Genomic DNA, 12,617 nt, shown 5'->3' on the forward strand with positions numbered 1-12,617 from the left:
GATTTCAGAGTTTATAGGGCAGGAATGGCTCAGAGGATGGAAAGGAAGCATGCAAAAGTGGAAAGAATACAAGAACTTGAAGAAATTGCTAAGCTGTCCAGCCTGACCTATTCGCACTCAAAAGGTCATAACTTGAGCTACAAAGGTCCAAATGATGCGGTTTCAGTTGTGTTGGAAAGCTAACGTTTGGGACTTCGATTTGATATATAATTTTCTATAATGGCCACACCGATAGGCGACGCGAATGCGGGCTCCATGCGGACGCGTCGCAGTGACGAAAATCAACGTGGCAGATTTCGCCCCTAGCGATTTCTGGGCTATTTCCGGCCCAGTTTCAAGCCCAGAAAACACAGATTAAAGGCTACAAACTGGAGGAATGAAGGGGGACGATTCATAATTCATAATTTTAAGTTTTTAGATGTAGTTTTAGAGAGAGAGGGGCTCTCTCCTCTCTCTTAGGATTTAGGATTAGAATTCCTCTTAAAGGATTTAGGATTGTTTCTTCATACCAGGTTCAATATTCTTTTATTTTGAATTCTCTTCTACTTTTAGATACTTTAATGCTTTTATTTATTCATGACTTATGTTGCCAAATTGGCTTATGAACTCTTCATGTTAGATTTGGATTTTCTATTTAATGAATTTTTGAGGTATTTCAGATCTATAATTTGTTTCTTTTATTTATGATATAAATAATTTGGATTTTTCTCCTTTTGGCTTTGGTTGAGTAATTAGAGACTCTTGAGTTATCAAACTCTTTTGTTGATTGATAATTGGAAGTTGCTAATTGACTTGAATTCCACTAACTCTAGTCTTTCTTTGGGAATTGAGTAGGACTTGAGGATTCATATTGATTTATCCACTTACCTTCATAGTTAGAGGTTGACTAAGTGGGAGCAACGAGCAATTCTCATCACAATCGATAAGGATAACTAGGATAGGACTTCTAATTTTCATACCCTGCCAAGAGTTTTCTTAGCTATTGATTTATCAATTCCTGCAATTTATTTCTCTTGTTCAAACCTTTCAAAAACCCAAAAATACTATTTTTCATAACCAATAATAAAACATACTTCCCTGCAATTCCTTAAGAAGACGACCCGAGGTTTGAATACTTCGGTTATTTATTTTTATTGGGTTTGCATAAGTGACAAACAAAACTTTTGCACGAAAGGATTCTCCGTTTGTTTAGAAACTATACTTACAACGCGAACTTATTTGTGAATTATTTACCGATAGAGAATTCCGCTCGTCACTCTCACTTCATATTCGTCTCTTTATCAATGGCGTTATCGTAGGGTTCTATATGCTGGGTTTAAAAGGTTGAGAGATGAAGTAATCCAACTGTAGACTCTTTTAGTTATTTCCTTTTTTTTACCTTGAATTTCCAATACAGTGTTGGTTCTTCATGATATGCAAGTTGTTAGTGTGGTTGAGGTTTACTCATTTTGTTGTCATTGTAGTATCTAGGGTTTGAAGATTGGTTGAGATTTTGTGGGGTTGCTCTATTTTACCCGAATGAAACAGGGATACAATAAACGATATATGCAGAATTGAAAAAATATGTGTGCTTATGGTGTTGATTTTGCTTTTTCTATAATGGATTAGTAGGCCAACAAAATCTGCTTGTATTAAGTGGAAATTTTGAATTTCATGTAGATAGAAGAGAGGTTGGACATCCTATTTCATCATGGGGGTGACATAAAAAAATGTAGATGGAATAATAGCATATTTTCCAGACAACAAGACTTGTTTAGGTGATTTAAACGCTGATACTCTAGATGTCTTCTTTATACGGAACTACCATAAGGAGCTTGGGTACAATGACATAAAGCATTGCTGGTGGTATGTTCCTAGAAAATGCTTGGATAATTGGTTGAAAAACGTAAACAGTGACAACAAAATAAGAGAGATGGTGAATTGTGCTAGGATAAATCAGGGAATGATTGATGTATATTTCGAGCATTAAGTGTCAGTGTCAGAGGTGTTAGTAGGAGGTAACACAGTTGTATATTATGATGATGATGGTGGAGAGGGGTGTAATACTACTACAAAAGTTTATGTGAGTCCCCCATTCGATGAGACTTATGCACTCATAGTTGCTGCCACCCCAAATTCTGTACCTAATACGAATTGTAAATCCAGTCCCAACAAAAATAAGACATCTCCACGGTAAATACAATCATTACACTCAAAAATCAATGTTCACACCACATCCAAAGTCACACAGCCACCACCAGTGTCAAGGACTCCAAACCAGTCCAAGATGCCTACACAAAACACTAACCCTCCCAAGACAACCAATCATCCCAAGATAACCAAAGCCCCAAGGCAATGAAGCCCACCAGATTCATCCAGCCCACTAAGCCTACCAAGCCCAGCCAAAGCACTAAATCAGATAAGTATAACAAGCAAAAACTGTCCAAGAAATCAAGTATTTCCAGGAGACCCTGCACAAGGTCTACTACTAGAGGATTCAAGAGCAAAGTGTTTAACAGTGAAGTTTTCTTTGAGGTGTCTTCTGACTCCTCTGACAGTGAAGAAGATAGCCTTTTTAAGCCATGCCCTGATGAAGAAAGTTTCTCTAGTTCTGATGCTACAGGGAATGATGCTAAGACTGAGAGTAGAATTAGGAGAAACAAGGTATAGGCAAATATGCAATCCAGAAATGTTAATCCACTATGTAAAAGGAAGGAGACGATATTGCTTGAAGACGATCGTTTGGTTCAGGAGGTGGGTGATAATGAAGTTGATCTTGGATTTGTCGGTAGTGTTGCTGAAGATACAGAGGATGGACTAGACCCAGGTGTTGACTCAGATGGCACCAATTCTTGGCACTTAGAGGAGTTGAAGACTCCTCTAAATTTAGAAGATGAGCTGGAAGAAGGATATGATTCTGAAAATGCATGCCCACTGTTTAGGGAGGGTGCAAGGTTTGGAGAGCTGCATAACAATTATCTTATGCATAACAATTATCTTTGTATCCAAAGTAATTATCTTTGCTATATGACTAGGATGCATGGTTGATGTGATTATTTGGCATCTGCAGGTATTCTATGTGTACACGTGTGTGCTGTCCTATCTCGTGTGGACAAGCAACCAGATGATTTCTGTCACAGATGGCTAACGATGGAATCATACAGAGAAACATATAATCACCACATTCATCTAATTCTTGGTTAACCACTATAGGAGCAAGCAGAGGACTACAATAGGCCACATGCCCCTAAAATCAAGAAGAAATCTGAAAAACTCAAGATGAAGAGAAGGATGGATGCAGATGAGAATGGTAGTTTAGGAACTAAAAAGCCTAAAGTTGATACAAAACTGTTGAGTAATACTGGAGATGGTGTACATCTAAAAAGGCAATTGGGGACCTTTACCTGCAACTTCTGTGGTGAAAAGGGACATACAAAGAGAGGTTGCAAAAAGAAGAGGGTGGCTGATGCTGCCGCTGTTGCCGAAGCGGCTAAGAAGAAGAAAAAAGATGGAGGACATCCTGCGCCTGAGCAGCAAGTTGAGCAACCCCAAGATGACGGTGACCAAGTGATGGGAAAAGTAGTCCAATTGCACAACCCATGGAGATCGAGATATCTCAGCCAACTGCTTTTGAGGCTGAAGATTTTCAACAAATAGCTTAATATTTATATAATTATGATTTTGTGATTTAAGTAGACTGCTCAATTATGTGTAATGCCAACTTTTTTTTATATAGGATCCTGGTATGAAAAGGCTTGTCACCAAGAAGAAGATCCTCTCAACTGGCAACCTCTTCAAAAGTGAATCCTTTGCAGGGTGCATCTTCAGCAACAACAACAAAATTTGCCAACTTGATGACATCCCAACTCCAGGATTTAAGCCTCCAAGAAAGAAGAAGTGAAGACTTTAGATAAATTTGTATAGGGCCTTCTGTTTTGTGTTATTAGGATTTTTCAATAGACAATAACTAGATGGTGAATTATGATCCTTTATGTTTTGTTGTGTTGTCTTGCTTTTGAGGAAACTACAGTTAGAAAAATCATGTTCCTTGGCTGCCTTTTATCTTTGTCATTGGTTGTTTTTTGCTAAACAATGAAATTTATCTTAATACACTATACTTTATGGTATTCAATCACTTTTGTTGCCTTCTTCAACATTTATTATTTTTGGTTTATTTCATGAACAAATATAAAAACAATAATTCCATAGTTAACAATGTTTCCATTCCATCAACAAGCACTTTTTATACATCTATTGCTCATCCTATGAGTACAGGAAACCACAACCAACTCATTCATCATTTATAATACATGATAACCATCAACACTATCAATACAGACACAACTAACACCATCACGATCGGATAGAATTAGAAAGGTGGATAAGATTGAATGGAAAAGATAATATAAATCTATAAGATCAGAGTTCCAAAAAAAATCATTAGTTGATAAGCTCTAGGCGCAACCTGCGAAGTAAATACCGACCAGAGTATACATATACATATATATACACCCCAAAGTAACCCAAAACAAAAAACCGACAACATGTTTCTCCGAGTCAACATCTAAGAGGGACAAACATAAAATACAAGGAGAAAAATATATATATATATATATATATATATATATATATATATATATATATATATATAAACAAAATACAACTCTGAGTCCTAAGAGTTCTTTGCTTCTTCAGAGTCTCTAGAATACACAGTGTGGTGCTTCTCAACCTGTATCTGAAAAATAACAACACGTATGGAATAAGAACCGGAGGTTCTCAGCATGGTAACAGTGCCCACATCTCTAACATAACGTCCTGGAAAAGCTGAAGGCGATCCTAGAACTCTAAAACTTAGATTATAAAACTTAAAGATTTAAAATGGAAAACCATAAACGGGGTGGTCCTCTAAGGTTATAAACTTAATCAAAACTGTACTAAAACCCTCAAATACTCCATCTTTCCTCTAATTCTCCAACTCCGGTGCATAGACAAGCAAAACAGACAAACAAAGCACATACAAAAAGCATATATAACTAGTAGGCAATTAGCAATTAACATGAATAAACAATTAAGCAAGGCAAGACAATGCACACTCAAACAAAATATACAAATGCACATGATGCATGCCTTTCAAACAAAATATATATATGCATGTGGGCGGTACATCACCACAAACCCCACATAACATCTCGACACTAGGCAAGCAGTAAACCACCACGAACCTTGCCAGGTCAAACCTCAAAACATTATCATTTTCAATTTCATTATAGATCATTCATTCATACCGTTCATAATCATTCAACTTTCCCAAACATATATCAACAACTTCTATATATATGTATGCATCATCAAACACCACAAAACACATTATTCCACCACCATCAATATTACTCATACTAATAATCATCACTATTATATCCAGCCATTCAAGTTCAATATTCATCATCATCAGTATCATTGTCATATACATCATCAATTATCTCTATCAAACACAACACCAATACCACAACCAATATGGCACCAACAACAACCTCAAACTCACTAATCCTTATGCATATCAATCCATCATAATCATCAACAACAACAATAATTCAATTCTTATCCTACGGTAAACTAACCTAAGTTTTTACGACACATTATATTTTAGCTACGAGAAATCGAAATAATACCTTAGCCGATTCCCCATTAATCCCGAAACGTCACAATTGACTATCGTTCCACAAAACCCAAGGCTTCAAGCCTCTCCAATAAAAACTCAACTTCCAATATACACTCCCAAGCATCCAATTTCACCAATTCAATCTCCAATTCAACAAAATTTCAATCTAATACATATAATTCCATTCATAACCACAAATCAATACCTAAACTTCACAAAATCAAAGTATTCACAAGGGACATGAGTTTCTCACCTTACCCACTGATGATATGGGCAAAACCCAATGATTATCTACCGCAAGAGTACCCCTAAACCATTAAAATTACAAAATCTCTCAAATTCTAAAATTCAAATCACAAAACTGAAAAGGGAAGAACTGGGCACGAATTCAGAATTTTCTTACCAAATTGTTGCATGGATTTTATAGAGAATTTTGAGACAAACGCCTGACCACTGACGACTTGTCAATTGGAGCTCCAGTTCAAAAGTTACGTTGGATTGAAGATTTAGGTGAGAGTTTGCATGTTTCACTTGTGTTTTTCACCCTTTCCTTTGCTTTCAGCGTGTTTTCCTTTGATGGGGGAGGAGGATGAGCTGAAGCTCATGTATATTAATGAATTGGGCTGGGCCTTGGGCCCATTATGGGCCTGGTTTGCTTAGTTCGGTCCGTTCGGTCCAATTTTGGGCCAAAATCTTTAAAATTAGTATCAAAATTCATATTTTAATTATTTCTTTCATTCTAAACAATAAAATTTACTTTTTTAATTTTTTAAAAAATAATTAATTTATTAGTTAATTATTTATTAATTTTTCGGGGTTTACAAACTTCGTCCAAAATGCTAAGGTTTGCCTGAGGTTTGGGTGAACTTCTTGTAAACCAAAAAAAAAGAAAAATTGGATTCTAAAAAATAAAGATAGAATAATTTTTTTCTGAAATTACAGATTTTTTATTTTACTTCAGAAAAATTCTCCTAAAAATCTATTCTCAAGCAATTCATATTTGACATTATTACTTTTATTTGAATTGAAAATTATTTTATTGGATTTCCATTTCTGTTGTACGAGATTTTGTGAAATAATTCTTTTGAAATAGAGAATGATAAAAATTTGCAAGTTCTATTTCATTGTCATTGTCAGTTTTCCAAAGTAAGAACTTCTGAATTGTTGGCAAAACTTGGGAATGTAGTCACTAGTTTAGGAGGATCAAATCAGAATCCTGAATCTCTTACACTGTTAGGAGCTTCTACCTCAATGCCTATAGTTGCCACTAGCTTGGTTGTTATAGTTGCACCAGAAATAACGTTAGTGGCATTTTCATCCTTTGCAGTTGATTTAAACATCGATAATGATGATGCTTAGTGACATTAGTGATAATCGTTCCTATGGTGAGCTAGCAATGCGATAGCTACTTCTAGTAGGATATCAGCTTCTACAGGGAGTGGAGTGTCAGATCCTATAGAAGATGTATTGCAGAATGATGACGACCTCAAGCCATACATGAAAGGCAAGGATAGTAATGAGAATTTAGGGAATATTCCAGTCAAACAGGGTTGCCCATCAAGTTCTAGAATCCAGCAATATATGCCGCACTTTTTCACTTTAAACTTGGAGTCCATGGCATACCAAGGCTTTCTGTGATGACCCAATTTTTAGCAATATATCCCTAATTCTCTTTATAAGCCTAATCCCCTCTAAGGTCACAAAAGTGAGGGGAAGACATTCTAGGTCTTCAGATGTGACTAAACAGGATGTCGTCGAGCAAAAACAACCATATGGTCTTTTCTTTTGGCAAGTCGTAAAGCATGTACATGCGGATGAGATCGGAGTTCTCATAAGCGAAAACTTCTGGTAGATCATGGAAAGGTTCTTCCATCTTCATCTATAGGGTGAAAAGAGGGGGTAATAATTGGGGAGTTCTTAGTAGGGTCGGGGTAACAGTTAAGTTCATTTTATTCCTTATTATATAGCAAACAAGCAATACAACAGTTACAAATTCAACAAACAAAGAATGGAAAGCAATCAACCAAAAGCACACATAATATTCACAGAAATACACAACACATAAATATGTGCAACCAAATATGATACATGTCTAGTCCTAGCGCAAGCTATGAGCTCATGTGTCAATTTACACCCCACAACCAAACATTACCTAGGAACAAGTCCCAGATATGGCTTCCCATTGTATATTGTACGTGCATATGAGTCGATATGGTTAAAAATACCATCAGTATATGACCACCGGCAATCGTTGCAAAGCTAGACACCATAATATATGCACAATGAAAAACAGAAATCAATAGTATGTGGGTGTCCCCAAGTTCAATAATCAATCAGTATGTGGGTTTTTCCAAGTTCAACAGTCAATCAGTACGTGCATTGGACAATGATCACGGATTTTATAAACCGCAAAATACCGGCAAGTGCACTGGGTTGTATCAAGTAATAAATTCATGTGAGTGAGTATCGATCCCACGAGGATTAACGGATAAGCAAGAAATAGTCAATTGATTATTCTAGTCAAACAATCAAAATTTGAATTTTGAAAATTTTGAAACATAAACAGCAAGCAAACGAAAGAAAACAATGAACGTGAGAAATAATATGAATAAATGAGTTAAGGCTTTGGAGATGTTAAAATTTTTGGATTAATATTTTTCACTTTCCACCTTAGTCATGCAAAGATACTTTTATGGCAAATCATTAGTAATTAAACCTAATCCCTTGGTGATTTAATTTATCTTTAACCTATTAATAACTAATCCCTTAGTCAATTATTTAAGAAAAGAGTTGAAGAACATTCACTAATTTATAAAATCACACAATTCATAAGAATCTCTTCTGGTTGATTTTATGTCACTTATCAATCTAGTTTCAAAACTTAAGAATTATGAGAACGATTTTCATGCTTAATTCAATTAATCAACATTTCCAAGAAGTTAAAATAATTCAAATTAGAGAAGAATTGTTTCCCAACATATTCAAACCCTTTAAGATGAAGAACGAAAACATTTTCTTAAGAAAAAATCAATTGCATAAATTAAAGGTAGAAAAGCCAATGTATTAAACCATGGAATTAACAGAGCTCCTAACTTTAACAGAAGAGAATTAGAAACTCATGTTCTTTAGAGAATCCTTATAAAATTAAAACTATAAATTTTAGAAGAAGAGAGAGTGGAAGAGGCCAGCCTCTGTGAGTGATCTCACTTATTTATACTAAAATTCCTACTAATTCAAATTCAAATTTAAATTTTAAAAAACCTAAATAATATATTTTTCTAATTAAAATAAATTAAAATATAAATTAAATACACGAGACTGCATTCCCAAGGGCGTGGGGACCACCCTGGGTGCAGGAATTGGCGCCAAACTTGAAGTCGTGGCGTTTGGCGCCAAGGTTGCTTCGCGGACTGGTGCTAAACGCCAATGTCATCGCGTTTAGCGCCATGATGCCAGAGAGAAAGTATCACTTATTATATTTCATTGGAAAGCTCTAAAAGTTGGCTTTCTAATGCCATGGGAACCGAATCATTTGGACCTTTAAAACTCAAGTTATGCTCGTTGGAGTGTGAAGAGATCATGGTTGACAGCATCCACGAATTTTCATTGTACTTGTCTTTAATTCTTGGTTCCTCCTTATACTTTTGCTTCTCTTTTCCTAAAATTTTCCTATAGGAATCATGAAACTAAGAAAATTAAAGTACTAATAGAATAGTCTTGAAAATCATATAATTACCAAGAAAAAGTCATAAATTTTCTATGAGAAATGCCCAAGAAAATTGCTTCAGATGCTCATGCATCACAACACCAAACTTAAGTTCTTGCTTGTTCTCAAGCAAGAAAAAAATCAAGAATAATCTTCATAATCTTAAATCTTAAAATACAAATGTGAATAGTAGCAATTCAAATAATTTTGGTTAGCCGTTTCACTTATGCACAATTCAACACAAATGGTTATAATCTTTCGAGACCTCTATCCGGATTAGATTATGAGATCCTTCCTTGAATCATCACCTTGAAGCAAGCTTATTTAATTTCTTTGCACATTTTTTTGTTAGTTTCTTTGTACCTTGAGTCTAGCCGTGACTCTAAGTGCTTTATTTTCAAGTATTACCATTTGATACATAAGCACCACAAGCACTTGATTGGAGGGATCTTTGAGTTGATTTTTCTTTTGATATTCTCCATCAGTGGTGCTCAGAGCCTTTGGCTTTCTCTTTCTTTGGGGGGAGGGTACTTTGCACCTTTGAGCTTAGCTGTGACTCTAAATGCTTTGCTTTCAAGCTTTTGCTTGATACATAAGCACCACAAGCACTTGACTTGGATCCTTAGTCAGTGTTATTCAGAGCCTTTGGCTTCTCTTTCAACCCCTTTTTATTAATTGTTATTCATTATATATTGCTCCTTCAAGGATTTGTTAAGTGTAAAGACCCCATAATAGTCCCCTAAACTAAGGCCTCAAGCAATTTGGCTCAGCTTGTGTTGAACATTCTTAGTTAGTTTGGCCTTCCAGACTCACATTGTCATGCTTTTGTTGATCAACCCTTTTTTTGTACATGATCCTTGCCCATATTTAGGAGTAAGCACAATTATAATTGTGGGTTGTGATGAAAACGTAATTATATGCACTTGACTAACAAGACTCATAAATGCATTGTATAGGATAGAACAAGATAATATATGCATATTATTAAAAAAGAAGGAAACAAAACAAATAGAAATCAACAACCTTATTTCTCATTGCCATCATCTTCCTCATCTACCTCTTCATTATCCTTTTAGGCTATGTAGAGCATAGCATCCAACACCAAACTTAGAACGAATGCTTGTCCTCAAGCAACAAACAAAAATATTGGTGATGGACTAAGGAAAAATCATGATTAAAAGTTATTGAGCAATTGACGAACGGATTTTTGACGGTTTAGAATTTTACAAATAAGTTCCCGTTGAAAGTATAGCTTCTAAACCAACAAGGAATCCTTTCGTGCAAAAGATTGTTTGTCACAAGTAACAAACCCCTAATAAAATTGATAACTGAAGTATTTAAACCTCGGGTCATCTCTCAAGGAATTACAGGGAGGTGTTCTTATTATTGGTTATGAGTTGTGTAAATTGGGGTTGTGGGGATGAGAAATGAGAAGAGTAAATTGTAGAGAGAATAGAAAAATAACAATAAAAACTCTTGGCAAGGTATGAGAATTGGAAGTCCTGTCCTAGTTATCCTTATCAATTGTGATGAGAATTGTCCGTTGCTCCCACTTGGTCAACCTCTAACTATGAAGGTAAGTCAAGTAGATAAATCAATATGAATCCTCAAGTCCTAGTCAACTCCTAAGGAAAGACTAGAGTTAGTGAAATTCAAGTTAATTAGCAACTTTCAATTAGCAATCAATCAAAGGAGTTTGATAACTCAAGTGTCACCAATTACTCAACCAAGGCCAAAAGGGTGAAAATCTAAATTAAAATCCTCCAAAGCATTTTATCAAACACTTGGAGGGATAACACCAAATAGTAGAGAAGCAATAGGAGATAATAACATTCAGATAACCAATCTCAAATATCAGCAACATAGATCAAAAGAGAGCAATCTTGAATATGAAATACCTCAAATTATATTAAATAGAGAATCCAATCACAAAAGGGATGTATAGATCAAAGTATTAAAGTTAATAAGAGTAGGAGAGAATTAAGTCAAGGAACATTAAACCTGGGATTGAGAAGAGATAACCCTAAATCCTAAAGAAATCCTAAATCCTAAAACTTAAGAGAGAGGAGAGAACCTCTCTCCCTAAAACTACATCTAAAACCTAAAATTGTGAATAATGGAAGTTGTGTCATTGAATGAATGGATTCCCCCACTATGTAGCCTCTAATCTGTGTTTTCTGGGCCGAAAAATGGGTCAAAAATAGCCCAGAAATCTCTGGGGGCGATTTCTGATACGTACAGGTCGCGGCTCATACGCGTCACTTGTCTGTGGCACAATCCACGTATACGCGTGCTTCACGCGTGCGCGTCGCTCAACAGCCAGGCAACTATGGCAAATTATATATCGTTGCGAAGCCCTGAATGTTAGCTTTGCAACGCAACTAGAACCGCCTCATTTGGACTTTTGTAGATCAGGTTATGACTGTTTGAGTGCAAAGAGGTCAGGATTGACAACTTTGCAGTTCCTTCAATTTCTTATATTCCTTCCACTTTTGCATGCTTCCTTTCCATCCTCCAAGCCATTCCTGCCCTGTAATCCTTGAAATCACTTAACACACATATCACGACATCGAATGGTAATAAGAGAGGATTAATATTAGCAAATATAAGGTCAAAGAAGCATGTTTTCAATCATAGCACAAAATCAGGAAGAAAAACGTAAAACATGTGAATTGTATGAATAAGTGTGAGAATAATGGATAAAATCCACTAGATTAAGTACAGGATAAACCCTAAAAATGGGGTTTATCAGTAATGCGAAAGCCTATCTAAGTAAAACAAACAAATTAAAAACTAAACAAAAGTCAAGGTAAAACGACGTAACATAAATGAGTTGCTAATGTGTTTACATGGAGTTTGGATCTTGCATGAGTAAAGTGTGGCAAAACCAAAATTGGTGTGAGAACACCAAACTTAGTGTGACGCAATGAATGTGAACTTGGGCCAAGTATCCAGGAAATGCAAGCATCCTATTAGTGTAAAAATAGCAAACTTAATCCATGAAACATATACACAACTTGAAATAAAGCAAAAAGAAGAATGAAAAGAAAATACCGAACATTGGGTTGCCTCTAAAGTGCTTCTTTAATGTCACTAGCTTGACGGTTGTTTCTTGCTAAGGTGGAGGTTGATAGTGCTTCACCTCATCCCCTCTCACCTTGAATTTTCTCCCTGTATCTTTATATGTTAGCTCAAGATGCTCAAGAGAAAGAACTCTACTCATTATATATGGCAACAGTGGGTGGTGAGATAATACTACTTTGTCCCCTAGTA

The sequence above is a fragment of the Arachis hypogaea genome, chromosome 10 (genome assembly GCF_003086295.3).
Source record: "Arachis hypogaea cultivar Tifrunner chromosome 10, arahy.Tifrunner.gnm2.J5K5, whole genome shotgun sequence".
Classification (NCBI taxonomy): Eukaryota; Viridiplantae; Streptophyta; class Magnoliopsida; order Fabales; family Fabaceae; genus Arachis; species Arachis hypogaea.